The sequence below is a fragment of the Balaenoptera physalus genome (genome assembly GCF_965194825.1).
Source record: "Balaenoptera physalus genome assembly, chromosome: 16".
In the NCBI taxonomy this organism is placed as follows: Eukaryota; Metazoa; Chordata; class Mammalia; order Artiodactyla; family Balaenopteridae; genus Balaenoptera; species Balaenoptera physalus.
In genome coordinates, this window is record NC_138898.1 from 73,979,922 (window position 1) to 74,004,188 (window position 24,267).

A 24,267-nucleotide genomic window follows, 5' to 3' on the forward strand; every position below is an offset into this window, starting at 1 on the left:
CTGTCTTTGGTCTAATAGTGCTGGTCAATATCAGTCCATTGTTGCCATTGAGCAAGCAATTATGGCACTGCAAAAATGAACTATGTATTATAAATGACCCTTATTTAGCATTTTGGACTTTATAGTTGTTCCCATCTATTACCACTTTCTGTTTTCATTGCAATCTTATATTGATAAAATGAGAATCATTTTCCTCATTCTGTAAATGAAGTAACATCTTTTAGGAGTGATTAAGTGGGTTATTCAAAATCACACAGTGAAAAAATGCCACTGTTTGGACTCAGACATAAGCCATCTACACAGTAAGTTTTTCTCCTTCATCTATGTTACTTTTCTTGAAAGAAGATTCTAGATATGGAAGAATGTTCAGGTATTTTTATTTATTTGTATCCTTAATCTCAGGCAATATAGTATGGTGAATAAGTGCTTGGATTTTGCTGTTAAGAGACCCACATTCAAATTCAAAATCTTCCATTTAATTATGATATGACCCTTTGCAAGTTACCTTTTTAATCTTCTATTTTGTCATCTTTTAAAGTATGGATAATAAATTGTACCTTATTCTCAGGTAAGTTAGGAATGGCAAAAGAATTAATACAAATGGGGACTTTAGAACACTATGTGCCATCCAGCAAGAGCTATTGTTAGCTATCATATTTAATAATGATAATATTATTGGTGTTGTTTTTGCTATTGTTGTTACTAATGCCTCTTGACCATTCCCAAAGCTCCCTGTATTTTCATTTCCTTCCAAGTCTTCCCCTGTAATATTCAAGTGATAGGTTTGCAGAGGTCCAAAAGTACTGCTCATAAACCATTCAGAAAGCAGATGCTTGCATTTTATTGCCAGTGACAACTATGCTTTGTCATCAGTGGGTAGAACTATGAATAACAGCTGGAATCCTGGATTCTTGGAAAACAGTGTTACTCAAACTGTAAATTTCTTTATGCAAGGCTTGAGAAACCAAAAGCCCTCGAGGATATTGACTGTAACAAGGGATTTCCTGTTTTGTCATCTTTTGGCTGCTGTCTGAAGGCCACTTCATTCTCTGCTGGTGAAGCTGTCCATTGCTTCTCATATCCTGTCATCACAGGAGTGGCAGAGGGCATGTGACATTCTGGAAGAAAGGAGAGGTTTTTGGTATAATTACATGGTGAGCTTAGGGTAGGAGGAAGGGGTAAGGAAATCAGCCTGCCATTTTATTCCAGAGAGGGATCAGTAATCATCAAATCCAAAGGAGAGTTAAAAACTCCTTCAGCTACAACAAGGAAGGTGCACACAGGCCAGCTTCTGTGAACACTCTGTGAGTGTTCACAGAGCTTCTAGGAGGATGTGAGTCTTGGTGTTGAGTGGGTCTCCAAGTATGAAAGCAGGGATTTGGTAGTGTCTCAGTCAGTTTATACTGAGATTTGCTGCAGTAACAAATTGCCCCAAAGTCTCTGGCTTACAACGACAAAGGTTTTTTTCACATTTCATGTCCATTATGGGTCAGTTGTAATTATGCTACACAACTTCTTTATTCTGGGATTCAGGCTAATAGAGCTGCACCTATCTGCTGTATCAGTGGTTTTATGGCAAGGAGAAAAGACAACATAATAGCTGAATACTGTAAGCGCACAGTGACTCCTAAAGCTTCTGATTGGAAGTGTTTATGTGAAACTTCCATTTTTATTTCATTGGCCAAAGAAAGTCACATGGACAATTTTGATGTTAGTGGGGTAGAGAAGAATAAGCCTTGCATAGGGAGAGGCAGTGAAAACTTTGAACAATCATATAATCTACCACAAGGACAGGTTCACCCACAAAGAAAGGGTTTAGATGCCCTAGTATGGCTCGATTGGAGAAATCTGAATACTGACTGCTGGCAGTTGGGAAGTGCTGAGACATATAAGTCTCTGCAGCATCCTAATTATTCAGATGTTTGTCTCCAGTCCTCTCTTGGAGCCCGTGATCCCAGTATGGCACAGTCTCATCCAGAGACCTATATGCATCAGGAATGCCCACCTGTCTACTCCTGCGGCATTTCCCTGGACATTGAGTTGAGATTGTTGTTAGCAGAACACGGGTATGAGCATATGTGACCTCTTTAATGAGCAAATAAAGGTTTTCCGGAAGAATCCAAGTATAATCTTGTTGGTGGTGTATATGGAGCAGGAAGGTCCTGTGCAGTTTGAATACCCCAATTGTCGGGGTCTCTTCAATGAGGAAAAGCTGCCATTTTAATTTTCATGGAGCAGACTGGAACCAAAATTTTCCTGAGCTTTACCTTTTTTTGGTAGCTGCAGTCTTGAAGTGGGATGATGGTGTTATAAGTGGTTTCCATGCCACCCGCATTCAGTTTCTCATTGTTACTTTGAAGTACCATTTCTTTTCAAAACTCCATGCCTTTCAAAGGTTCTTTCTCTGCTGCTTGGATTTTGTAGGTCTTACCCTCATAGTGAGCTCTTACTCATTCTTTTCTGTTAATATAAAAAAAAATATGTCCCCAGTTAAATATTTATCACTTACATAGCACAAGTCTTATATAATCTTTAGAGACAAAAGATAAACTGATAGAAAACAAGATTTAAATTACCTTTAATTCCATGGTCCAGAGATAACCATTGTTCTTGTTGCAGTGGCTAACCTTTCAGACTTTTTCTCCGTGAACCATCATCAACAGTATAAATGATATTATGTGCACAGCAATTACCAGTGTGGAGGCTGACAGTACAGCTGGCCCCCACTACTCATAACCTGATGGTCAAGTTATTCACATTCTCCAAATGTGTTTCTTCATCTGTAAGATGGTAATTTTACTTTCTCATATTGTTGTTAGGATTGAGTGAGTTATTCTTTATAAAGTTCGTAGAATACTGACTAACATAGTAAATGCTTAATATTGACAGGTATTTTTTTTCTGGATAATTTACATGTTAGTATATTTCTATATCAATATATCTGTAGTCATGCCATCTTTTTTAATGAAATAATTATGTTACAATAGCACTGTATAACATAGTTCTTTTAATCAATTTTATATGGTAGAATAGTTAGGGTGCTTTCAATTTATTTTTCATTATTATTGAAAAAACATACCCTCAAATATTTAACTAGGAGAAATCCTTAGAATTTGGGTCGCCAAGTCAAATACATGGCCAGTTTTATACCTTTTGCTGTAAATTTCCAGTGCTCTCTCTGTAACATTTGCCAGAAGCCTCTGTGTCCACTATACCTGTGAATCCATTCAGTTTTAGTATTTTTCTTAATGACGCTTGCTTATCTGATAAGTGGAAACAATTGCCAAAATTTAATACAAATTTCTTTTAATTCTAGTCAAAATGAATGTTTAAAAAGTACCTTTATTAGAAATTTTTTTGCCTTTTTGTGGAGTGTCATCACCCATTTAAATTTCTTGTCCATTTTTCTATTGGTCAGTCATACTCTTCTCTCAATCTCTTTCCCCTCTCTCCCCCTCTCTCCCCCTCTTTCTTTCTCTGATGGAAATAACTTTCCTAATTTCAAATGTGATACATGTCAGTTGGAATATAGAAATATATAAAGGAGAAAAATGAAATTTCCCGTGAAACTCTTCCCCAAGACAGCTTTTATATACAGTTTGGTGTCTATCTTTCAAGATTTACCAATGGTCCTCAACCTTTATTGTGCATTAGAATGTCTTGGAAAGCTTGTTAAAACACAGACTTCTGAGTTCCATACCTAAAGTTTTTGATTCAGTAAGTTTGGGGTAAGGCCTGAGAATTTGCATTTCAGACAAGTTTCAGATAATGCTGATGCTGCTGGTCTGGGAACCACAGTTTGAGAACCACCGTTGTATAGACACACGGACAAGGCACCCATACTGTTCAGTAACTTCCTATCTTTTGCTCAACTTATCACAGACAGTATTTATGTAGTTCTGACCCACCTCCGTATGTAGCGAAGTGCATCTTATTTGACATCAGAGGCATTTAAGTTGTTGCAATTTTATTATTATGATAGCAATGCATCAAAAATCTGTGTTCCTATTTGTCTGAATACTGTATTTGTGCAGGCTTTTCTGTAGGACAATTTCCTCGAAGTGGAGTTGCTGGTAAACGGGCATGCTTATATAAAATTTGACGCATTTCACTGTTCTCCAGAAAAATCATACCGAAATTTACTTGTGCTTACTGGTGTAAGAGTTTCCTCACATACTGGGCAAATACAGAGTGTGATCACTCTTTACCAGTCAGAGGAGAAACAAAGTACGTTTCGCTTTTATTTTGATATAATTTCTTTTGTTGTTTGTGATGTTACACATTTTAAATGTTTATCCGGCCATTAGCATTTTTTCTTTTGGACATCATCTTTGTTCACTTTCATTCTTACTGTTTTATAAAAGCTAGTCATTTAATCATAGACAATCAGCTTTTAAGGTTGCAGATTTTTACCCGTTTATCATATAATTTTATTTGCCTTTTAAAAAAATTTTATTTATTTTATTTATTTTATTTTTGGCTGCGTTGGGTCTTTGTTGCTGCGTGCGGGCTTTTCTCTAGTTGCGGCGAGCGGGGGCTACTCTTTGTTGCGGTGCGCAGGCTTCTCATTGCAGTGGCTTCTCTTGTTGTGGAGCATGGGCTGTAGGTGCGCAGACTTCAGTAGTTGTGGCTCATGGGCTCTAGAGTGCAGGCTCAGTAGTTGTGGCGCATGGGCTTAGTTGCTCCGCGGCATGTGGGATCTTCCCAGACCAGGGCTCGAACCCGTGTATCCTGCATTGGCAGGCGGATTCTTAACCACTGCACCATCAGAGAAGCCCTTATTTGCCTTTTTTGATGAAGAGAAAAATTTAATTTGCCTTATATTTTATGCATATTTCTTTTCCTTCATGCACTTTTCATAATCTGGTATTATTTGTTTGTTCATTTATTTAACATACATTTTTTGTGCTCAGCTACTACATACTAGAAGCTTTCCAAGGCACTGGGGATAGATAGTTAAAAATCTTGCCCTCTTGGAGCTTGTATTCTAGGCAGTAAACGAAATAATAAAGAACTGATATAATGTTTTAGAAACCGATGAGTGCTATGGAGAAAAACAAAGCAGGGAAGGATGATGTGTATACTCACTTTGATTTTCTTCAGTTTATTATTATAATTTTATTTTTCAATTTTTCATTCATTTACAGATTATCTTGGTGTAAGACCTTGAGGTGTGGTTTAAGCCTGTCTTGTATCTAAATTTATTTCTTGAAAACATTGTTCTTTTCCTACATATCTGAAATATCTTTAGGGTGCACTAAACATACATATTTGGGTCATTTTCTTTTCTTTTTTCTTTTTTTTAAATTATGTTCCATTGATCTACCTCTGTTATGGTCTCAGGTACAGTTTTTTTAAATTGTCACTGTATATTTTATTCTCTAAAACTGCAACTTTCCCCCTTCTTATCCTTTTGCAATATTTTTTGGACTATTCTGATCTTCTTATGCTTGCTGATAAATTTTAGAATAATGTTGTGAAGTTCCAAATAAAATCACTTTGGGATTTTATTCAGTGATATTAAATTTGTAGGTCAATGTGTAAGGACTTAAAATCAGTTGATACAGTATTGAGTTGTCCTATCTAAGAACTTGGCTTATATAACAGTGTATTCTGTTAGCTTTATATTCTCCATCAAAGGGTAAATATTTTTCATCTGGGTTGTGTGCATTTTTCTACAAAGTTATTTCAAGGTGTTTTACATTTTTTGTTGCTATTGTAAATGCGGTAATCGGGTATCATGTTTTTTAACTGGATATTATTGCCATCTGGGGAAGCTAGAAGATTTTAAATTATATGCATAATTTAATATATAAACATATAATAATTTAATGATATGTATCCTGGACCCCCTACTGAACAATTGTAATAAGTTTAGTGGAATTTGGATTTCTAAGTGGTGTGTATGATCCACAAATAATGTTATAGTTACCTCTTCCTTTCCAAAATTTATCCAGTATCGCTTTGTCTTATATTTTCACGTTGCCAACGATTTCTAGAATGATGTTAAAAGAAAAACTGAGACAATTTCCTTCTCCTGTTCTTGACTTTAATGAGAATTCCTCCGTCCTATCATCACTGAATATGATGGAACTGACGTTTCTCAAGCACTTAATATTTTCCAGGTGATGCACTGTGCTAGGTGCTGGAGGTCAGGAGAATTTTATGTGCAGATTTTTCAGCACTCAGTTCATGACTTTGGTGCTTTAATGACGCGCCTTCCTCACAAGGGAGGTTTTTACTTTTATTTTTTTAATTCATTCCTCATTTTATTGAGTTTTCTTACAGACTTTTCTTTTCTTTCATGAAAGGTCATCAGTGAGGGCTTCATTTTCTCGGTCAGTTTCTGTCAAGAGAGTTTCTTTTTTGTTGCTTTCACCAGGGAGTTTCAACTTACCCGAATATACAGTCGCCTGGTTGCAACAGGTTTTCATCAGAACTGCATACAGTTGGTCCTCCTCATCCGAGGCTTCCACATCCTCAGATGGGGAAACATCGGGTGGGTGAGTGGATGGGGGAATCCAGAAAGTTCTGAAAAGCAAAACTTGTATTTGCTGCGCTGCGTATCGGTAGGGGTCCTGGAACCAATTTGCACGGTATCAAGGTGTATCCAGATGTGGCTGTATTTTCACTTTTTTCTTTGGTTCGTAAATGAGCTCTTCCCTTTTGTAGTTTTTAGGTTCCTTCTGTTTGTGCCCCCACTTTCTGTTCTCTGTCTCTCTGTCCCCCCCCCCTGCCCACCCCTCCCTCTAGAGGCAGACTAGCCTCTGGGTGTGAATTCCAGCTCTGTTCCCAGGCTTCATAACCCTGAGCAGGTACCTAGCTTATTAAGGCCTCAGTTTGCTCATCTGCAGAATGCAGCTTATAAAAGGTCTGCCCTCATCTGTGTGAAGTGAGGACCGACTGTGATCACCCTGGCTGTGGTCATATAGTTTCTATCCCATTGGTCCTATGTTCTTCCTCAGGGTTTTGAGTTTGTATTTTGCCTCACCGTCATCAACATATTTATAGGAACCACTATAAAAGTCATTTCTAATTAATTTTATCTCCTTTCCTTTTTCTTGGGCATTCAAAAAGAGCTTCTTCAATTTGCTTTGCTCAACAAGGTGTTGAAATTTCCTGTATTGTCAATTCAGCTGTTTAGCCCCTTTAATGTTTTAATTCTGCAAACTGTTCTTTCTTTCCTTGAATTAATTCCCTAACTCTATCAGCGTCTCTTTTATTTCTCCCGCAGTAACTTGCCTTATTATTTCCTGTTATTTTACGGGGTCTGTGTTTTCTGTGATTTCCTTGAGAGTGAAAAGCAGATGGTATCTAAAATTTCCCGAGCAGTTTTTCTTGAAAATATGATCCTCCTCTGCTTGTTGTATGTTATGTTTAAATCCTCCTTCAAAGTTCCACATTCTTTTCACAAGCCTCTTGTGGTGGTGGAGGTGGTGTTCGTTCTCTTTTAAATTTATCCTTGAATGTGGACAGTCATGTTCCAGCTTGTCACTTGCCCCAGAATCGCACAGCATTTTTCTAGGGTTTTATTCTGTTTGCCCTTATGTCCTCTGGGGTCCTTATCTTTGATCACGTAACATGAATGATGAAGTGAAATAATGTTTAATGAGCTTCATTCACTGGCTAACGCTTGCTACTAGCACTTAATAATTGTTAATTACTATTATTGTTATTACAGTATTTTCTCCAGCTGGAGAGGAGGATGACCTAGGTTGGCATTAGAAGGTCAAGGAGACCACAGCCTCAGGTAGGATGCAAAGGGCCTTTGGGGACCAAGGCAGTCCAATCAGCAACTTCTCTGTCTGTTAAAACTCTGGTTCCTGTGTCTGTTTGGTTGCTGGGTAGCAAAGCGGTGTGACTGAATCAGGCTCCTTTCGTGATGCTATTTACTGGTTACTGACTTGGGGCTTCCTATCCTAAGAGAGCCCTTATGGGATGCTGTTCAATTTTCCTTACACACCTGAAGTAATTCCCACTTGGTCATGGTGTATAATTCTTTTTATACATTGTTGAATTAGTTAATATTTTTAAAAGGTTTTTGCATCTAAGTTCATGAGAAATCTTGATCTGTATTTTTCTTTTTGGTATTGTCTTTGTCTCTTTTTTTTTTTAAACAAGATAGTACCGGTTTCATGAAGTGATTTCAAAAGTGGTCCCTCTTCTACTATTTTTGAGAAGAGATTATGTACAATTGGTGTTTATTCTTGAAATGTTTGGTAGAATTTTCCAGTAAAACCACCTAGGTCTGGAGATTTCCTTTTTCGGTACTGTTAAAAATACGAATTCAATTTCTTCAATGGTTATAGGACTATTCAAACTTTCTGTTTCGTCTTCATTGATTTTAGCAGCTTGTGGTTTTTGAGGAATTGCCCATTTCTTCTAAGTTGATAAGTTTATGAATGTAAAGTTGTACATGGTTGTTCCTTATTATTTTTTTCATGTTTCTAAGATCTGTAGTGGTATCCCCTGTTTCATTTGTGATATTGGTGAATTTTGGCTTTGCTATTTTTATTTTCGCCAGTTTTTCTTGAGTTTTACCAATATTACTGATTATTTTCAAGGAAGCAGTTTTTCATTTTATTGATTTCTCCATGTTTTCTTATTTTCAATTTTGTTGAGTTTTGCTCTTATCTTTATCATTGCGTCTGCTTGCTTTGGGTTTATTTTGTTCTTTTTCTAGTTTCTTGAGGTAGAAGCTTAGCTTTTTTTAAATTAAATTTTATTTAAAAAATTTTTTGGGGGGTTTTTATTTTATTTTTTTTAATATCTTTATTGGAGTATAATTGCTTTACAATGTTGTGCTAGTTTCTGTTGTACAACGAAGTGAATCAGCTATAAGTATACATATATCCCCATATCCCCTCCCTCTTGAGCCTCCCTCCCATCCTCCCTATCCCACCCCTCTAGGTCGTCACAAAGCATCGAGCTGATCTCCCCGTGCTATGCGAAGCTTAGCTTTTTGATTTGCTGTTTTTCCTTTTCTCTGAAGTAAACATTTAATGCTATAGATTTTGCTGACAGCTCTGCATTAGCTGCATCCCAAATATTTTGATATTTTGTATTTTCATTTTTATTTAGTTATAAGTAATTTTTATTTCCTTTGAGACTTTCCCTTGGACTCATAAATTTTTTTTTTTTTTTAGAAGCATGGTGTTCATTTTCCAAGTGTTCAGAGATTTTACCTGTTGTCTTTCTATTATCTCTTTTTAGTTTGGTTCCACTGTGGTCAAAGAAAATTCTTTGTATGATTTCAATTTTTTAAAATTTCTTGAGATATATTTTATACCTCAGAGTATGCTTTCTCTTGGTGAATGCTCTATGGTGATTGAAAAAATATATATGGAATGTTCTACATGTGTCCGCTAGATACTGTTGGCTGATTGTGTCCAGAACTTCTATTCCTTTGCTGATATTCTGTCTAGTAGTTCTATCATTTGCGGAGATTGGGGTGTTAATGCCTCCAACCCTAACTGTGGATTTATCTGTTTCTCCTTTTAAAAAAAACTATCTTTTTTTTTTTTTTTTTGAGGCTTTGTTGTTTGGAGAGTACACATTCAGGATCATTCTCTTATTCATTTTTATATTTCTAATACAGTGCCCACATGTAATATAGGCTTTCAGCAGATATTGTCTGAATGACTTAGCAAGTTAAAATTAAATAAGTACATAAGTGAAAGATGGAAAATGTTTCACTTTCTCAAGCTGTGATTTTTTCCCCCCCTTGGTTGTACAAATTATGCATCATATAGTTTTCAATTAAATCTTATTCCTCATTTATATTTTTTAATGTTGATTTAAAAATTAAGTTTGAGAAGGATCAAAACTTAGTTGAAGAAGCATGGACTTTGGGTGAGACAGATTTGATTTTAAATATCTGCTGTGTGGTCAAACACATAATTTAGCTTCTTTAATTCTCAGATTCTTAGTTGGAAAATGAAAAAGACGGCACTCTGTCAATTGGGAAACGGTGACAATTGACAGAACTGCTGGCCTAAATAACAACAAAAATTGGTTTCTTTAACAGAAAATTTTGGAAGTAACTCATTCCAGGTGTGGCTTGATCTAGTCAGAGCTTCATTTTCTCATCAGAGAATGTAGCTATATTTTTGTGATTCTCTGTAATTTTGGTCTTCAGTGGCGGTTGTATCCTTAGAGTGGCTTCCCTCATAGTAGCAGAAATAACGTCTCAGGGTCTCACTTTCCCATCACAGTTTACATAGAAAGGGTGAACATCTCCTTGGGCAGCTCCTACAGGAACTTCTTCCTCATAAGGACCCCAGACATTCTTCTTGCTTCTCATTGGCTTTCACTGGCTCACATGACCTTCCCTGAACCAATCACCAAGACTATTAAGAAGGAACTGAGGGTGCTGTCAGTCCCAGTCAAACCACTTGGCTGAAAATAGGGGTCTTTCCTGGGTCTAAATGGGAAATTGGGTGCAGAGGAGGCAGACAAATACGTGTCTGTTGTAGTTGCTAGTGTTTCAAAGTTGCTATGAAGATTAGAAATAATATGCAGGGGGTACCCTTTGTAGTGCCTGGCACTATTCATTACATGTCAGATAACTCTTGATATTATAATGATGATGATTATGAGTAGGATTTAGTAATATTAGTAAATGTCTCCAGGAAGTTCTTAGAACAATATTATAGGGATGCCTTCAGTATAAGTTGAGGTCTGAAAGTGTTTTAATCAAAAATGACACTAACTTTTGAGGTCTGGTGAGATCTAACAACAGTGGACTCTTAAGTGATCTTCCTGTCTGTGGTCTAACCTCCTTCAGACCATTCTCCGTGTTGCCTCCGAATTCCTAACCCGTAAATCTGATCAAATCACTCTCCTGCTCAAATCTTCAGATGACTCTCCTTGTCTGTAGCAGCGGTCCCCAACTTTTTTGGCACCAGGGACCGGTTTCCTGGAAGACAATTTTTCCCCGGACGGGGGTGGGGATAGTTCAGGCGGTAATGCCAGCCAGCGATGGGTCAGGCGGTAATGCCAGCCAGCGATGGGGTCAGGTGGTAATGCGAGCGATGGTTCAGGCGGTAATGCCAGCCAGCGATGGTTCAGGCAGTAATGCCAGCCAGCGATGGGTCAGGCGGTAATGCGAGCGATGGTTCAGGCGGCAACGCCATGGGTCAGGTGGCAACGCGAGCGATGGGTCAGGCGGTAATGAGAGCGATGGGTCAGGCGGTAATGCCAGCCAGCGATGGTTCAGGCGGTAATGCCAGCCAGCGATGGGTCAGGTGGTAATGCGAGCGATGGTTCAGGCGGTAATGCCAGCCAGTGATGGTTCAGGCAGTAATGCCAGCCAGCGATGGGGTCAGGCGGTAATGCCAGCCAGCGATGGGTGAGGCGGTAATGCGACCGATGGTTCAGGCGGCAACACCGTGGGTCAGGTGGCAACGCGAGCGATGGGTCAGGTGGTAATGAGAGCGATGGGTCAGGCGGTAATGCCAGCCAGCGATGGGTTGGGCGGTAATGCGAGCGATGGTTCAGGCAGTAATGCGAGCCAGCGATGGGTCAGGCCGTAATGCGAGCAGTGGGGAACGATGTGGAGCGGCAGATAAAGCTTTGCTGGCTCACCCGCCGCTCACCTCCTGCTGTGCGGCCCAGTTCCTCATAGGCCACGGACTGGTACTGGTCCGCGGCCCGGGCGTTGGGGACCCCTGGTCTATAGCACTGCTCTTCAGACTTTATTTGAATATGAATCACATGGAGTGTTTTTAAAATTCAGATTTTGATTTGATCAATAGTAATAAGCTCCCAGATAATGTTGGTGTTGATGTTGCTGCTCTGAGGCTGCATCTTGAGAAACTAGGTCTGTAGGACAAAGAACAAACACTGTGTGGCAAAGACCCTCAATAATCTGACCTCACCTACATCCCTAACCTCATTTCCCATCATGTCCCAACCTGCACTACACACTGCAGCCTTGCCTAAATGCCACAGGTATTTGCATCCCATTGAACTTTTTCATACCCTTCCTTTTGCCTAGAAACTGCATCCCCTCTGCCGTCTTCCTTTCCAAGTTTTACTATTGCCTAATAATCTTCCAGCCTTTTGTTGGAAAGTTTATTTGACATGCCTTTCTATATTCAATCACGAGATTGTCCCATAAATCCTCATAGTTTTCTCTTGCCTCTCCCCTCCTATAGAAGTACTATTTTCTTGATAATTGAAAGGGCTCTTTTGTTGTTTGTTTGTTTTTATGTTAGTAAAACCGACAGAAACAGTTTATTATGGGCTGGATCCTGTGTTAAAGAATTGTTATGTATTATCACATTCAATCTCATCTGACCCTCACATCTACTCTGTGAGGTAGGTACTTCTCAATGTGTCAAACAAGACTCCCACTTGCAAAGGACAGAGTCCAGAGACTCAATTTAATTGACCTTTAAAAAAGAGGATTTTATTGGTTCATATCACTGAAAATTCCTGGTGGTAGGTATGGTTACATTTATGGTTCAACCCACAGACTGGATAAACAATATTTTTTACAGCTATCTGACAAAGAACCCATGTCCAGAACGTATAAAGTATGCCTACAAATTTTACAATACAAATACACAAGCACCTTAAAATGAGCAAAAGCCTTGAACATACACTTCGTAAAAGAAGATATACAAATAGCCAATAAGTGGATGGAAAGGGTGTTCAATATCATTAGTCGCCAAGGAATACAAATTCCAACCACAATGAGATACCATTTTACAACCACTAGAATGGTAAAAACAAACAAAACAAAACCCAAAATTGGCAAAAGCAAGGGTTAGGATATGGAGAGGCTGCTGGAACATTATGTTGCTTGCTGGGGGAAGTATCAAATGTTACAACCATTTTGGAGGATTGTTTGTTAATTTCTTATAAAGTTAAACATCCATTTACCCAATGACCCAGAAATTCCACTCCTGGATATTCACCCAAGAGAAATGTAATCATGTGGCCACAAAAAGACCTGCCCAGCAATGCTCACAGCAGCTATATTCACAATAGCCAAACTCTGGGAACAACCCAAATGTCCTTCATTGGGTGAATGAATAGACAAATTGTGGATATACAGAGGCAATGGAATACATAACAACAACAACAATAAGGGAATATATATGACATATATATTATAGGGAATATATATGATATATATGACAACATGAATGTATAATTATGATGTTGAGATGAAGCCAGACACAAAAAGATACTTATGTATGAAAATATTTATCCACGGTCATAGAAATAAGAAGTGGTTGTTTCTGGGGGGGTGGGGATTGATCTGAAAGGGGCCTAAAGGGACTTCCTGGGGTGATGGAAGTGTTCTAGGTCTCGTTTTCAGTGGAGTTTACTTGGACGTACACAGTTGTCCAAACCCATCAAACTAAACACTTAAGAACTGCATCTTATCATATGAAAACTCTACCTCAAAAAGATAATTATGTAATACAGTGGAAACTTAAACAAGAACGAGAAAGACTTGTGGGGCAGACAGAAATACAAGATGCTCACTGCTGTCATTTCCATTTCATGGTGAAGATAAATTTGAAATCACATCATGCACAATTCACCTAGCTAGTAAGTGGTGTGCAAAGACTCCAGAAACTACACATGAATCACCTCGTTACCCATCTTTCTTGCATCTACCACAAGACCTGGTGCGTAGCAGGAGTACAAAGAACGGTTGTAGAGTGAATGAACATATTCGCAATGAGTGCTGGTGTAGTTGTGCCTTACCTAGGCAATGGAGCCACAAATTCAGGAAGGTATGAGGAATATAAAGATGTGTCCTCATGCTAGGGTTGGTGCAAGGACTGGTCTTCCTACCTCCAGCCCAGGAATAGTTCATTTGTTCTGTGAGGGAAATGTGTCCGGGACAGTCGGATGTGTGGGACAGTCGGATGTGCGGGACAGTCGGATGTGCAGGACTCGCTGGATGGAGAGCACGACGGCGGATGCACCATGATCACCATGCAGTGATGTATCTGGTTCCATGTACGGATGGTGCAGAAAGCGAATCTGAACCACACTGCCTGTCTCACTGCTCTGGAATGGGAAATGAGAAACAAGAACATTTATCTCCTTGAGAGAAGAGTGCCCGGTGATTTTTCTGCACCAGGGGTTGTGTCTCTTCTTTGCTTAAACACACCCTTGTGTTCCACGTTGTTGAAGCATGAATTCCACCCAAGCAAAGCTGTCCAGAGTTTGTGGGGCCCTCCATATGCAATTTTGGGGAAGACCCTTTTTAAGCAAAATGGAAATTAAAATATATTTCAAATTTAAAAAAAAAGACCATCTGACTATGTTGTAGGGTTCCTCCCAAGGTCTTGGACTGGCCCCAAGCATGTGAGGGGCTAACTGAAAGTTCAGTGTCATTAGCTTCAAGGTAAAATGGCCTCTTTGCCCAAGGATTCTCCCATAATCTGCTTCCTTCCCATCTCACTCAACTCATCCTGTTACAACTCATATCTCCAACCCTCCACCCAGCTCCAGCCTCATGGAACTCTCACTATTCCCTGAATGTACTAGGCTATTGGTTTTCAACAGCCATTTAACCCAGTGTTCCCTTTTTATAAAAAATATTTTGTAGGACCCCCTGAAATGAAATTCATAGATAATATAACCAATCCACATGTATAATTAAAAAATCTATGTGACCTAATTGTAATATAAAGGAGAAATTAAAATGAAAGGAATTTATTATAAAATAATATACATACCACTGTGTAAATGCTTGTTCATGACTGTACCAAAGGGCTAAACATGTACTTATGATTTACTACCCTCCCCTTGTCTTTCCTCCACTGCCCTGCGGGCTTTGGTACCTTCAGTGTTAGGGGGCATTCCATGAGACCATTTCCAGCTCTGCTCTTAGCATGCCCTATGCCTTCTCTCTGGACTGCCTTTCCCCCACTGTCCTAGCTTTTAAAATCCTCCACAATCAAGGCTCAGGTGGTGGCCCTCATCCAGAAGCTTCTCTTGACAGCTGACTGCTCCAGCGGTGATCAATACCATTGCCATCTGTACCTCTGACATCCGTCCAGACTTGTGGTTTGCCCGGGCTGCACTGCGGCGTTCCTACTGATGTCCGATCTGATTAATAGTATTAATCATTTATGTCCAAAGCTAGAGATACTGACAGAATTACAGGACTTCAGACAGAGATAAGGCTAGAAGTGGCTCTATTTATGAAGCCAGAGGTTAGAACCAAAAGGTAAGGAGAAGCATATGAGTCTCTCTTACACTAATTTTGGAGTCAGCGTGTCCTTGCTTGTGAAAGCTCTGATTGAATCTCAGCTCTTTCTTTTACCAGCGGTGTGATCTTGGGCAGGTTACTTACCCTCCCTGCACCCCAGTTTTCTCATCTGCAAAGGTTACTGAGTCCAAGGTCATACTGCTCGCCAGACGACAGGCTGATAAATCGAGAGCTGAGGTGTTGGGGCAAGGAATAGCAACTTTATTCCGAAAGCCAGCAGACTGAGAAGATGGTGGACTTGCGTCCCAAAGGACCATCTTCCCCAAGTTAGAATTCAAGCTTCTTTTATACTGAAAGGGGAGGGGGTGTGGTTTGTTGTTGCAAACTCCTTGGTGCCGGAATCCTTTGTTCTTGCAACTGTCAAGGTAGGTCAGGTCAGGATGTTCCTGTAAACCTCCAACAAGACAAATGTTCTTCTCTGTTCTGCAACCTTTTATCTCCATATGAATGGAAAACTGTTAACACCTTTAAAGGCCAGAGCCTTGAGAATGGGCTGTTCTGTGTACTTCAGGCTATAGGCGACATTCTTCACTTGTAGCAACAGCAATAGAACATAAAGGTTACAATGAAAGAAACAGATCCAGTATGGAGTCAGATTCATTCTGCCCTATTACACAAGGTGAGGTTAATAACAGTACCTACCTTATAGGGCTGTTGAGCTAATGAAGTGAGGGATGCTTGCAAAATGCTCACACAAAGACTGGCACTTAGATGGGACTTCAGATACTATGATTTCAGAACATGCATACCCTCAGATTCCTGGGTAGGCTAGTACAGGGGTTGGCAAGTTTGTTCTGTAAAGAACCAGATAATAAATATTTTAGGCTTTGCTGTCATACAGTGTCTGCTACAACTACACAACTCTGCTGTTGTAGCATAAAAGGAGGCTCAGACAATATGTAAATGAGTGGGTGTGTGTGTTCCAGTAAAATTTTATTTGCAAAGACAGACAGCAGGGTGGATTTGGTCCATGGGCTATAGTTTTGCCATCCCTGTCCTAAAGGATGGGCTAACAGGATGGTCTGTACCCAGAAGAAGGGCAGTATCACATAGCAGTTAAAAGCCTGGGCTATGTATATATGTCTTTTGTTTTTCTTTTAAGAAAAATAGGATCATATTTTACAATCTGTTCTGTACCCTGTTTTCTTTTTATATATCAGCATATAGAGCACATATTGTAAATAAGTAAATGTATTTATGCATATTCATTTTTATTGCCTACACTAGTAATTTATTATATACGGATGAACCATCATTTATTTGGCTCTTCATCTGCTGCTGGAGATATAGCTCCAGTTTTACTTATTGTGGTTTATAATTATGCATTTGTGATATGATTTACTTAATAATTTTCTCCTGTGAGACTGTTCCTGGAACTTGGGAGTCATAAAACCCTTGCCTTGGCACTCAGTGCCATCTTGGGGAAGTTAGTTGACTTCTCCTGGCCAAAATTTCTTCACCAGTGAAATGTGGATCCAGCAGAGTGTTGGGAGGGACCGATGACTTAATGTTTGTAAAAGACCATGGAAATTGCAGAGTAAATGTTCTACCAGTCCAAAGTATCTCTAGGGTGGCAAGCATCTTTTTTGGCCTACATGTCATTTATTTTGGCCAAGGAGAGAATATGCCCATTTCCTATGAGAGGTGTCAGTTCTATTATATGTCAAGAGATAAGTAAGAATAAACAGTGCTGCTGTAAAGATCTTCGATAAAGAAATGAGAAAGTTAGAAAATAAAAGCAAGAGGGAAAAGAAACTCCCTGGGTGTCTGTATTTAGCTACCGTGTGACACTGTAAAAGCTCCCGATTTTGGGTCTGGTTGTTCAGTTAAGTCTTGATTTCTTTCTGTTTTCACTCCCACTTTCTACCTTTGTGTTTCTCATCCAGAGATGCTCTCAGGAGTGGTGATTCCTGAAGACAGGCCTGTGCTGGCAGGCTGGGGTGTGTGAAGAGGGGACAGATTAAAGAGAGGGACAGAGAGGATGGAGGTCAAACTTACTATGAAAAGCTCACTTCAAAGAACTAAGCAGGGTGTGAACTGCCTGGGCATACAGACTGGGGTTCCCTACAGGACTCCAGACTCTTCACCACCTGCATGAGAGGCAGGGGAACTGAGGCAGAAGAAAGGAAGTCAGAGAGGATTGGCCTAGGGTCCCCCAATCCCCAGCTGTTTGTAAGACCATCATCTTCCCAGGAGGATTTGGCTTAAGAAACACAGTAGGGTTGATCCATTGGTGGGGGCTTCAGAGTCTGCAACTCTGCAAGGCTGGGAAGAACCATAACACACACAAACACACACACACACACACACACACACACACACACACAAACAATGTGTTATCACACAAAGAGTTTTCCTCCATCAACCCACTGCAGTCCCGGCCTTCGCTCTTATATGACATTTGAGGGTTGCCCTGGGTGATGCTGCAAACCCCAAAGGGCCATGACCCCACCAGGGCCTGGATGGTTTCTGTTGATGTGTGTCTGGCCTGCAGAGAGGCAGCTTTCCAAAGATGAAGTACACTTAAGAGATCACAGATCCTCCCCACCCCCTGCCCCTGGAAGTCTTGTGTCCATTCCTTCCTAATTCTAATGGGATCATCAGACTGACTTCTGCCTGTGAAAACGCATGTCCCGTCTGTCTTGTGCTGGTGATGCCATAGTCATTCATCCATGGAATCTAGTCATCGCTCAGAGGTGCGGTCCCGGGTGAAATTTCAGCTTCACGTGCTCCAGGGATGCTCTGGAAGGGAGTGGTTTCTCATTCATAACCCGAAGGCTCTTACTAATGGGAGAGATGCCTTTCATTCACACCACGGGTTGGCTGTTTGTAGAACAGACAGGGCAAGGGATTCAACATTCATTACAGAGTCTGATCCTGGCCTGGAGTCCTGAGGAAACGCCCGCCGAGTAAAAAGGATTTAAATGATCTTCCTCCTCCTGCTGAATGTTTAGATCCCTAGAAATGTATCATTCTCCCATCCCACCAGCTCATGATGATTCTCATGTCATGTGCAGAGAGAGGGATGGTCCAGGCCCTGAGTTTGACCCACTGACAATTGCTTACTGACCTCCTGTGACCTACCTGCTTATTGTTGATGTTCCTGCATCTAGAGAAGGCAGATCTGGGTTCAAACACCTGTCCTGCTATTTAGCAAATGAAAGAATTGAGGTAACCTAGAGCAGCGGTCCCCAGTCTTTTTGGCACCAGGGACTGGTTTCGTGGAAGACCGTTTTTCCACAGATGGGGGGTGGATGGTTCAGGCGGCAGTGCCGGCAGTGGGGAGCGATGGGGAGCGATGGGGAGCGGCAAATGAAGACTCACGCACTCGCCCGCCGCTCACCTCCTGCTGTGCGGCCCAGTTCCTCACAGGCCCAGTAGCAGTCTGCGGCCTGGAGGCTGGGGACCCCTGACTTAGAGAACCTTGTTTTTTTTTTTTTTTTACTGATTTTTTTTTATAACTCTCTTGCCTGACGATTTCCTCAGGACCAATACCTTTAGAAACATGCTTTTATTTCTCCTGCAGTCACAGCTGGGGAACTTTGCATATTTGAGATTTCTTCTCTAGTTGGATGAATCTGATGCCTCATAGACTGGCTTCCTAAATCTACTTGTTTTTTGTCCTCCCCTGTATTCATGGTACATGATATGTCTATGTCTGATCTCTTCCTTGGAGCTTCTGCAGGTCAGAGGACAGTCCCAGGGAAGCCCAGCCCTTCCCAGACTTCCTTTTAGGGGGATGGCCTCATGGCCCTTTGATGATAAAAGGGCTACCTGCACAGGCTTCTCAGCAGCAGGACTGGCTTCATGGATGTGCAATGTGTGTAGTTTCTCAGGTCCACATGCTTAGAAAGAACTGTGCTTGGTTTAATGCTCTGCCATCACCACCTTGACATTTTTGAACATGTGGACCTACAGTTTCATTTTGCATTGGGTCCTGCAAGTTATGTAGCTGATCCTGTTCAACAATTTCACCACTGACATCTCGGTTCAGATTGTTCTTTGTTGGGGGCTGTCCTGTGCATTGCTGGGTCATTGGCAGCATCTCTAGCCTCTACCTAATAGATGACAGTAGCAACACCTCCCTCCCACTTATGACACCAGATGTGTCTCCAGACATTGCCAAGTGTTCCCTCAGGGTCAAAGTCATCCCCTGCTGTGAACCACTGGGCTAGAGAGATCCCTCTAGTCCCCCCACAGTGTGTCTGTATCTCAACACTTGTTTCTCCATATGCGGGAGGGGTAGTGGGGCTGGTGGTGTTCCTCTGGGTCCTTGCTTTCATTTTCATAACAATAAGCTGCTTTCTCAGGAAGAGACTTGCAATTCAGACCCCAATTTCTTTTTGACATTTAGTCCTATCCCTGCTTTGTTGAAAAAGGATTCCTAGAAATTTGTACCAATGGTCATATTTGTGCCCTTGATTCTTTTCGCCCAGGGATTTCTTTCTAGTCACAGGATGCACTTACACATTGTATTTTCTGCTTCCTGATTTCCCTCAGGGCTTAGGTTTCTGAAATTCAAAGGTCTAAATTTTTCAAAGACAAAAGCAAGAGAAGGACTCCATGCTTCTGTCTGTTTAGCCACCCCTTGACAATGACTGTTATCTGTTCAAAAGCAAGAAGGGCCACAGGTAAAAGGAAATACAGGAGTGAGGTGTGAATCTCATTACACAACTCTTCCCAGTCTTAATTTTCCTTTAATCATTTGGGATGATTTATTATATATTGGATTTATAAGACTTGCCTGAAATCTCCTCTAAGGTCACTGTTCTTTATATATTTACATATTTTTGCCTTTTCAGTTTTTATTTAAATCAGAAAATAAAAAATAAAATGCAGTGTGTGTGTGTGAAAAAAAAAGTCAGAAAGTAATCAAATTTATATACAGTCTAGAAAACAATAGAAGACCTGACTAGAGTGGTCTGCAGTGCATTTAGGAGGGAACAAGGGCGGATGGAGCTAGCGCTGTGTCTGGCAACAGAGTGTGGGTGGCCTGGTGTTGTCTTGGCAGCCCTGGAGAAACAGGACTGAGTGGAGAGTGAAACTCACTGAGTTTGGGGCTGGGGGCACCCTGGCTAAACTACACATCCCTGCATGACAAACACAATAACAGGCCTGTTAATGAGGTGGCCTGGCTCAGACAGACTCAGGACACTTCCAGGGAGAGCCAAGGCCTGGCCTGGATACTCTGTGAGCAAATCCAATCTTCCCATGTCCTATCCATGGCCCCCAAGTAAAGCCAGATGTGGGACACTGCCAGCTTGACAGTGAGGGAGCACTGACACAGGCCCACCTTCCACAGCTCTGCAGACATGCCCACAGTGGATGAAGAGCTCCTCAGTCTGCTGGTCACTGCATCACCACCATCAGCCTGGTGTTCTCCTGAGACATAGCTCTGACTTCAAAGAACATCTTCTACAGAACTTGCACATGCAGTGACCACCAGATTCTTTTTTTTTTTTTTTTTTAAATTAATTTATTTATTTATGGCTGTGTTGGGTCTTCGTTTCTGTGCGAGGGCTTTCTCTAGTTGTGGCAAGCGGGGGCCACTCTTCATCCCGGTGCGCACGGGCCTCTCACTATCGCGGCCTCTCCTGCCGCGGAGCATGGGCTCCAGACGCGCAGGCTCAGCAGTTGTGGCTCACAGGCCCAGTTGCTCCGCGGCATGTGGGACCCTCCCAGACCAGGGCTCGAACCCGCGTCCCCTGCACCGGCAGGCAGACTCTCAACCACTGCGCCACCAGGGAAGCCCAACCACCAGATTATTGAACACACAGTTGGCCACACAGCTTCTCCAGTAACTACTCCGAAGGCACCAGTGGTTTTCTTCCTCCTCGGGCATCAGGGCATGCTGGACTCAGGGTGAAGGGAGTGGACTGAGCTGGCCGAGTCAGAGCAGTACTGATGGATGACACAGGGCATGTGGTGGTGCTTGTCCAGTGGCAAGGAGGAGAGCATCGATAGTGACAACTGTATACGCTGGTCCCCTTGTTCCTCGTGATGGTGATGGCCAGGGGCTCAAAGGTCATTTCCATGGTGATGATATCCAGGCTGGGGGACTGGTGGTTCCCTCCCAGAGCAGCAGTTGTAACAGAGATTCTTGCTCATGCTTATGCTCCAGAGTTTATCCCCCCCAGCGTGACTGTCCCAGAGCAGCACTTCCCCCATCCTTTGTCCTTGTGCTCCCTCTGTGTTGTCTGGAAAAGGACCTGTACTTTATTTTAACCAAGCCAGCATTTTCTTTATAGTGTCAACTTCTGCGTGTAAATCACCAGAAGCAGTGCCAGCAACCTCACTGGTTTTGTACTAAACAACATGTTCTGGCCTCTTCATGTGACACAGAACGTGTTTTATTCTCTGGGGGTCTCATCAAGCACAGTGTAAATCAGTGTGTCAGAGTTTAGAGATGAAAATAATTATTTTTAAACTTTAAATATCTACTGGGAAAAGAAAAGTATTTCTTCCTTATATGCAAAATCTATGACATATAGTTTTCATATACTATATATTATAGTAAATATTTACATATATTTATATAAATGTAAAATATAAATCTATATACATATATATATATAGAGAGAGAGAGACAGAGAGAAACAGAGACAGAGAGAAACAGAGACAGAGAGACAGAGACATTGCCATTCTGATGGAAATGTAAGTAGGATCTTATGTTTCTGTGGTGTTCCAGGCATGTGCTAGACACTTGCATATAGCACTCATAACAGCCATTTAAGGTAGCTGTAATTATGTTCATCTTATAGTCAGGGAGACTGAAATAACCTGGGAGAAGCTTGAGCACTCTTTAAATACTGATGGAAAGAAGCTAGTTGAGGTAGAATGATTGAAAACAGAGAAGATTCTAAGAAGGCTGGGGTGCGGGGCAATGGGAAGCAGAGCATGAGTGAAGCAGGTTGTAGATAAGATTGTAGGTGTATGGGTAGAGAGTTGAAGGCTTTTGCTCCTGATGGCTCTTCTTGTAGTGTGCAGTAGGAGTTAAGGTCATCCTTGAGAGGGATGGGAAGTGTAGTGGGGGACATTTGGAGATTTGAGGAGATTGGAAAAAATTAGAAATAGTCATTAAGGATAGTGGACACATAAGTTGCTCAGAGAGAACTGTAGCAGGATTCCTAGGCACTGCCGAGGGTCCAGTTAGGGTTGGCGATGATCATAACTTTATAGTGAAAGCATCCTGCCCAGGTGTGTAGTTTTCTCCAGCAACTCTCAGATGCTCAGGGGGCCTGCATCATGTATTAGTTTGCCGGGGCTGCCATAACAAAGTACCATAGACTGGTTGGCTTAAATAACAGACATTTATTTCTTATAGTCTTGGAGGCTAGAAGTCCAAGGTCAAGGTGTTGGCAGGGTGGTTTTTTCTGAGGGTTTCTCTCCTTGGCTTATAGATGAACATCCTCTCTGTTTTCACATAGTCTTTCTTTTGTGTGTGTCTGTGTCCTAACCCTTCTTTTTTTTTTTGGCCATGCCGCGTGACTTGCGGGATCTTAGTTCCCCAACCAGGTATTAAACCCGTGCCCTTGGCAATGAGAGCGCAGACTTCTAGCCACTGGACCATCAGGGAATTCCCCTAACTCTTCATATTAGATTGGACCCACCCGAATGGTCTCACTTTACTTACCTCTCTAAAGACCCTATCTCCAAATACAGTCACATTCTGAAGTGCTGGGGTTTAAGATTTCAACATGAATTTTTGGGGGAACACAGTTCAGCCCATAACACATGGAAAAGGGGAGGATATAGTTCATTTGGGGCTGGGATTTTTGTCCTGGTGAGTGTAGGGAAACGCAAAAGGGCAAGGATATTATCAAGGAAGTTGTAGAAATAAGGACCAAGGACCGTGAAACCAGAGAGGGAAATGAAGGTGTGGGGAGGACACAGAAAGAAAGGGAAGATAGTAGTGGAACCGTGACAAAATGTCATGGTCACGCCAAAGGGGGTCATGAAGGGAGCAGTTGAATAGGCAAGTTGGAGGGATCAGGAAGCTGTGGTTGTAGAGTGGGGTGATTTTGTTAGTGATTTCAGAGGTGATTTTAATACCTTCCGTGATATATAATTTCTCTGAGCCATTTATCTCTTTATAAGGCATAGACATGCTTGCCCTTTTCAAGCCTTCCAGAATATGCGCCCTTCAAGACAGTGGTGATCCAGGGTTTTAGCTCCCACCTTAGTGAAAGCTGCATCTGCTGTTGATGCCTTTCATTTGCGAGTAACAGGAGATCATTCAAACCAGGCTAAGGAAAAATGAAAGGGAGATTTATTATAAGGATTCAAAGGTATAACATGGAACTTAATACGAAATAGAGCCAGACCTCTCAGGAGGCTAGAATCAGAAATTGGAAACTCAGCAGGAGCGAGGGACAAGAACCAAGAATCAGAACGCCACTGGGATCCAAGGTAGCTACTCTCTCAGCCTCTTTCTTGGAGCCACTCAGAGCCACACAGCCCTACAGACTGGCTTTCTTCTGGTCAAGTAAGCTTGGGGTCAGCCTCACAACAGTCTCAGAGCTTGTGTGCCCTCTATTCAAGCAGTAAGCAGGGAGTGACTATCATCTGTACCCTAATTCCACCCCACAGGTGTCTAGGACAGACACAGATATTATTCAGGTAGAGATGGGGAGTCCAGAACATGAACTGACAGTTACGGAATAAACTGCAGTTCCTCAAATCCCTTTAAAGGTTTTTCTGTCTTTTAAACTTACTGCTAATTGTCAATGAAATTTAAAAAAAAATTTTTTTTTAATTGAAGTAGAGTTGATTTACAATGCTGTGCCAATCTCTGCTGTACAGCAAAGTGACTCAGTTACACACATAGAGACATTCTTTTTTTACATATTCTTTTCCATTATGGTTTATCCCAGGAGACTGGATATAGTTCCCTGTGCTATACAGTAGGACCTTGTTGTTTATCCATTCTACATGTAATAGTTTGCAACTACCAACCCCAAACTCCCAGTTCATCCCGCTTCCTCCGCCCCGTCCCCCTTGGCAACCACAAGTCTGATCTCTAT

The 24,267-nt window shown here is 41.3% G+C and overlaps 1 protein-coding gene and 1 long non-coding RNA gene across 6 annotated transcripts in view; one reads left to right on the forward strand and one right to left on the reverse strand.

The window, feature by feature from the left end:
- The window catches only part of HS3ST4 (heparan sulfate-glucosamine 3-sulfotransferase 4), a gene marked incomplete at its 5' end in the record, with an annotated part of 575,045 nt that overhangs the window by 274,243 nt on the left and 276,535 nt on the right, over positions 1-24,267 (forward strand). For 4 of the 5 annotated variants that reach the window (XM_082431088.1, XM_082431089.1, XM_082431087.1 and 1 more), the window contains one exon: positions 7,682-7,750. The exons of the other annotated variant lie outside the window; for it this stretch is intronic. The remainder of the gene's footprint in view (positions 1-7,681; positions 7,751-24,267) is intronic. 5 annotated transcript variants of the gene reach the window in all.
- The window catches only part of LOC309645689, a 329,294-nt gene that overhangs the window by 205,676 nt on the left and 99,351 nt on the right, over positions 1-24,267 (reverse strand). The window lies entirely within an intron of this gene.